This window comes from Lissotriton helveticus, chromosome 9 (genome assembly GCF_964261635.1).
Source record: "Lissotriton helveticus chromosome 9, aLisHel1.1, whole genome shotgun sequence".
Classification (NCBI taxonomy): domain Eukaryota; kingdom Metazoa; phylum Chordata; class Amphibia; order Caudata; family Salamandridae; genus Lissotriton; species Lissotriton helveticus.
The window spans coordinates 921717730-921724341 of record NC_136070.1 but is presented as its reverse complement, the minus strand read 5'-3'; positions in this window follow the sequence as shown (position 1 = coordinate 921724341).

Sequence of the window (6612 nt, the reverse complement as noted above, 5' to 3'; positions counted from 1 at the left end):
GGTGGCTGGAATCACTGGACGACTTTCTTGATGCCACCGGTGAGCGAAGAGATGGAAAATGTCTGACAGTACTGCTTCAGCTAGTGGGCCATGAAGGCCGACGTTTAATTAGAACATTTTCCGAAAAGGACACAGAGACTTATGAAAGACTACAAGAGACGCTACGCGCCCATTTCAACGCAAAGGATGACGTGGATCATGAACGCATCGTTTTCAACACAGCACGGCAGGAACCAGGAGAATCATTGCCAAACTTCATCACCCGTTTGCAGAGTCTGGTACAACGCTGCCACTTCAACACATTTACAAATGAGGACGCAGTTCGACTTCGGGTAATCGAAGGCTGTTCAAGGTCCAGTACAAAGCACAAGATTCTTCGAGGGCATTGGTCGCTAAAGGAAATAATCAAGAAGGCCGAAGCTGGAGAGCGGGTCAAAGCAAGAGAACTATCAAAAGAACCACACCTATGTGCAAAACACCAAGATACCAGGAAAGAGACATCTCTAAGGTCGGTGAATAAAGCACAAGAAATAAACAAAACCAGAAACGGGGAGGATGAAGACAGATCAGAGATAAGACAACGGGAGAAACAAAGTAACACGAAGTACTCTGAGTCAACAACACAAAAGACCGGGATGATCCAGGAGTATGACAGCGTCACTTATTCAACCTCAAACTCAACGTGTAGTGCAAGTGATTATGAAGCAGATGAAGCATCAAGTGAGACAGATCGCACCAATGGACCAGATGCCAGTCTGCCCAACAAATGTGCAAGAAAGGCACATTATAGAAGACTGGACCAGTTACGCCAGCACTGGAATTCGGGACATGATCGCACCCGTAACACAGATGTCAGTGCACAAAACAAGCGGGAAGGAGAAGCAAACCGGATAAGACGGACTGACTCACTCGGACACCGGGAAGAGGAAGACAAACACATCCATGACATCCGAGACAATGAAGAAACCGAGAGGAGGCCACTATCATCACACGAGAGAGGTAGAAATAAAATGCCAAGAGATCAACCACAAGAGATAGATATACCAAGAGATCAACCACAAGAGATAGATATGTGGTCATCAAACAACCCATCCAGTAAGACGACATCGAAGTCATTTCGAGAAAGGTACCCGGAGAAATATGCCAAAGAGAACTCCGACTGTAGGAGCAGCATGTCACGGCCTACCTATTTCAAGAATCATCTATTCAAGACACACTCAAGTGAACGGTATCAAAGGACATCGACAGAAGACTCCTCTGATTCAGAAAGCACGTCTGTTCGATCCCTCGAGTCAACGGAGTCATGGTCCCGACAACGGCCATGGCACCAACCTCCTGAACACACCTCAGAATCAAATGACATCAGTCACGTCAAGAGTAACATATCTCACATCAATGTCCCTGAGTACTCAGTCACTCCACAAGACAACCTGTCATGTAAATCGCAGATACATCAGGATACAAACCATATACCTTCACCACTGATAGGGTCAGCGAGGCTGACCCACAGGGCCTACGGAAAGAAAATAAAGATAGTGGACACTACCAACCGGATGGGAAAGGAATATCCAGGCACCCCGCAAGGAAGACAATACGTGTTAACAGAGACAGATCATCATCAGATGAGAGAGAAACATGCACAGGCCCAGACAGTCAAAGAGCACACCAGTCCCAAACATGAGTGGGAGTGGGTGAGGCAAACAGAGGCAGCGAATGAGTACCCGAACCAAACCAAGATGGTCTTTTCAGATAGCGCCTCACCGTCTGGTATACATGACTTTGAACAGGAAGGCAGTGGTGCCCTCAACCGGACAAGACAAAAGGAAGTAAAGTCATATGCGGGTGCTCGGAAAAGAACCCGAACAACATCCCCTCATGAAGGAAATCGAGCGTCAATCAAACAAGAGCCCCATATGAAGAATGACTGCCGCCATCAAGTTGAGCTTTTCACAGTCACCTCAGAAACTGAAAATGAGTGGATCACCCAGAAGCTGATTGGAAACCACCACGAACCTGAGCACAAGAAGACCACGCGAGACGTCTCGCTATTTTTGTATTTTTTTTTTTTGTGTATTTTTTTTTTTTTGGCATTTATAAAGCGCAACATATACCCGGAGGTGTCTTGGCGCTAATTAATTTGCCAGCTGATGTTCATTAAGCTGCGTTGCTCTGACCTCTGTCCCGTACCATGCACCTATTTATCGAACAGCCAAGTTTTCAACTTTTTGCGAAATTGGAGCAGAGTGGAACAAGCTCTGATGTTCTGGGGCAGAGTATTCCAGAGTTTGGAAGCTGCTACCACAAAACGTCGATCTCCCCACGTCACTGTTCTGGTGCGAGGAACCGACAGTTGGTTGCTGTTGGTGGAGCGCAGCTGCCGTGTAGGTTGGTAAGGACGTAGATGGTCTGTAAGGAACTGCGGGCCCTGTTTATTTAGTGCTTTGTAAACAATGCACTGCGATTTAAATCTGCCTCTGTTCTGGATCGTCAGCCAGTGGAGTTTTGTTTATTTTTTTTTTACAAAGATACACCACTGTAACAAAAGATGTCCTCGTCAAAGCAACAGAAAGCCATACAAAAGAAATGGAGATGCATCCTCGTAACCTAAATAGGCGGCCTGCAGACCCGTGTGGCTGACTGAGGAACTATTAAACACGTTAGACGCTAAGTTTATCTTGTCAACAAGGGGGAGATGTAATAGTGTGATGCAGTCTAGCGTCTTCAACAAAACGGAACTGTAAGAACTGCAGAGGCTGACGGAAGACGACTCACCCGCAACGTGAAACTGAAACGAAACTAGAACAGAGAGATCCTGAGACACTGCTAACTGACAGTCAGGCATTGATGGAGACTGCCGCTGAGAATGAGCCCGACAGGCCCTACCGTATCGCTTCATCGAAGAATTCTAAAGAAAGACAATTTCCTGTTTTGCCGTGGTGTATATTATTTTGTTTTCTTTTATTCACAGAGGTGGAAGATGTAATGATGTTGATGCAAGTGCCCAGTGACCCAACTGTCAGGCACTAGGACCGGCCCGAGTGAGGGACGAGGGCGGGCGGAAAGGGAGGAGATGGGGACCAAGTGGGCAGGAAAGGCAGTACGCTGTTGGGATTAAAAGAAGAAGGATGACTAATAAAGAATGTCCATGACCCTACCTCATCGTGTGTGCCTGAGTTCTTGGGGCTGGACACTACAGCAAGCAACTGAGAGATACTTTTCCTTTTAGGATCAGCAAAGATAAAAAGTAGGTAAAACTTAATACAGGACTGTCCGTGGAATAAAGAGCAGTCAGGGGGTGTGCAGTACTTGTATTGGGCTGCCCAGAGCAGGGATCAGTTTGCTTCTAATGGCCACACTGGTGTACTCATTGATTGTGACTGACACAGCGAAGATGAGAACTACTGATTGAAATGTCGTTGGCAGAACAGAAATCCTATTGCTCAACACTGCTAATCCAATTAAAATGCTTGTGCTCCTGGGGTGTTGTTGGACTTGCATCGACTGGACGCCAATCTGTGCTTTCAAGGTGGCCATGAAATGTTAAAATCGTTTTGCTTCTGCTTTTTCGCCACTTTCTGGGACTTTGTTTTATTGTGTTGCTATGGCATGTTTGGGGTACTTACCATTTTACACTATATTAGGTACTTTGGTGCTTTATGTCAGCTCTTTTGGAATTTTTGGGAGAGCAGATCAGAGATAATTATTGTTACAAGTCAGAGGTTCTATTTTATATTGTTATTCGCTGTGCTATGGTCAGTAGAGTTGGGCACCTCCTGATCTAATTTACCAATTGCTGGCTGCTTTTTGTCGATGGTTAATCTGCAGCATGGAACTGCTGATTAAAAATGCTAACTCACCAAAGGGGGAGTGACCGAGCCAGGTCATAAGTCATTGAGGAAGCCTGGAAATTGTTGCTAGGTTGACTCTAATCATTTCAAGGCAGGTCACTCAGAATGTTGGGTGGTGTGAGCATGTAAGCTGCCTGAGGTGAGGCCCTCCTGGTGCTCAGGCAAACAGGAATCCAGTAAATCGTTTCTCCATCTACTCAGCACTATCCTTCAATATCCTTTTCAAATGTGCAATTTGTCTTGTGGCACCCTTCAGAACTGCCTGAATTCCATTTATGCCTCCTTCCCACTGCAGACACACTATGTGGTCTCCAATTCACAATGGGGTATATAAGATTGTTAAGGTTGTTTAAGTTTAGAACTTCCAGTCTTTGGTGGTGCAGCTGTCTTCTCCAATCCAAGGGGATCCGAGCATCTCCTGCAGCGCCATTTGCCATTTCTGCATTCACCTCAGATTATTACAGTCCTCCAATTTTGTGGCTCGACTGCAAGTAATTAATCAATTTTCTGCAACATAAGTGAAAGTTTCTGGCCCGGTTTAGTATTCCCCAGGCCCAGCACCACTATATATCTGTCCACCCTCATCTTGTTCGTAGGTTGAATAAGAGTTGTCTTTCTCCTGTATAGCCTCTCCTCTTGTCCATGTGCCTCAGTGCAGCTCGTGTAGAGTCTCTCTCTAGGTTCCCTTCATTTGGAGTGGGTCATTGCTTCTCTCATTAATTCAAATTTTAGCCGGTAAAAAGATGTGCTGTCTAGAGGATGGTTGTGACTTTGATATTTTGGACGCTTTTAGATGGACAATTTATCATCCGGCTGGTCTCTGTTCTAAAGTGCAGCCGACATATCACTGCTCTGCAATCACTTCTCACGCCATGAGTTGCAAATTTCGCTGTGGCTTCGTAGCTAAGATCAGTGTGGAGGAGATTTCACCCTTTTCCATTACACTCTTTCTGACTCTCGGCTGTGGTGCCTGAAAAAGAAACAAAACATTTGCTCCCCATCTCCTACTAAGCCCCAGGATAGGGTGACCAGACGTCCCCGTTTTCCAAGGACGGTCCCTGTTTTTGGAGAAGTGTCCCGACACTTCTCCAAGTGACTCAAATGTCCCTGTTTTCAAACAGTGTCCAGGTTAAACACAGAAATGTCCCTTTTATTCATTGTTCCGGTTGAGCATGCGCGTGCATGCTCTCTTTGCGCTGTTTACGGCGTGTCGTCACTGAGGTGAGCGCTGTAGCAGGAAGGGACATCTTTTGAGAGAGACATTTTCTCTCGGGATTTCCCTTCTCTATTTACACGCAGCGCCACCTACGTCATAGTGCCAGCCATATTTGAACAATTGCATATCAACAAAACTGAATCTTCGCTAGAGGAGGAAATAGTGTTATTAAGGCGCAACCCGTTTATGAACTTTCTGAACTTCTGTGATCTGTTGAGGCTGTGTGTTTGCTGCTCCCCCAGATGTCCCACCTAGAAGTGCATGAAACAGAAACTTTAAAGTATTTCTGAATGTTAGGATGAGTGTCCGATAACACATGTGGTGATGACGTCCCCAACGTCCTTCTCAAGCTCCAACCATTCATTTCTACCAGTTCCAAGATCAGAACAGAAATCCTGTGTCCTCCATATCACAGCTATGGCTTGACCTTTTGACTGACATTTCAGATCACGGCAAACTATTTAGCTGGAAAGGACTTAAAGGAGCAGTATTAACGCCTGTGGAAGAGGCGAGCAGCGCTGCTCGAGCTTTTTGCTCGGTCTTCACACTATTGCGCTATGAGATGATACCAATGGCTAAAGTGCACTATACATACCCCAATAAGGTAACATGACATCCCAGCAGTGACCACGCAAATGTGGGAGGACTGTGTGGTCGGCCAGCCTTTGCGACCCTTAAAACCCTTGGACAGTAATACCTGGAGAGAAGTGTTTTTCTTTCATTGGTCCATGGCTGCCCTTTGGCAATTTAGCATTCTGCAGTTTACCTCCCATGCTTTTTTGTCAAGAGCAACTAAGCAACATTAGTGAGTTGTACTTTACATGGTGCTGATGCGCAACTATAGAAACGAGGATTGATAAAGCTAGTAAATCTGGCATTTGCTAGCCTGGGATGTTTTATTGATTTTTGGCAAATATATGATATAGTCCTTAAAAGTGTAAATGTAATAAAAAGTAATAATGCTGCTGCGTAAAGGAACGGGGTGCCAATAAAAGACCTCAGATTTGTTGTCTGTAATGCTTCTTCTCCGTCTGTGGAGGGAGCTGTCAAATAGTCCTACTTTTATGTCGATGGTTACTGCAAACCGTATTCCTTCTTCTATGTCTATGACCTGTCCCCGTTTTTTGTTTTGAGAATCTGGTCACCCTACCCCAGGGGCGACTTTCGGAGCCTGAGGGTCTGTCTTCCAGGCTTTAGATGCTGGATAGTGGTTTCAGCGGTCAGAGTCCTGGAAGCCAAGTCTCCTGTCTGAGCCCTACACTTACCTGCATTTAAACATAAATGCTTTATGTACGGCCAGTGATGCAAACAGTTATTCAACCTTACGAGGCATCCAAAATCTGGATATCATCTGTGTAGAGCTGAAATTGCAGAGCATTGATTGGTAGCAATTAACCATGCAAGGGAACGGTAGGACGAGAGGGCAGAGGCCTGGGGCAATACTTGACAGACTGCGATGGGCAGACAAAGTGACAAAGTGCCTCAGCTAAACATATTCAGTAAAGCTTGTTACAATCTAACCAATCCATTGGTTTAGTATTATCGGGG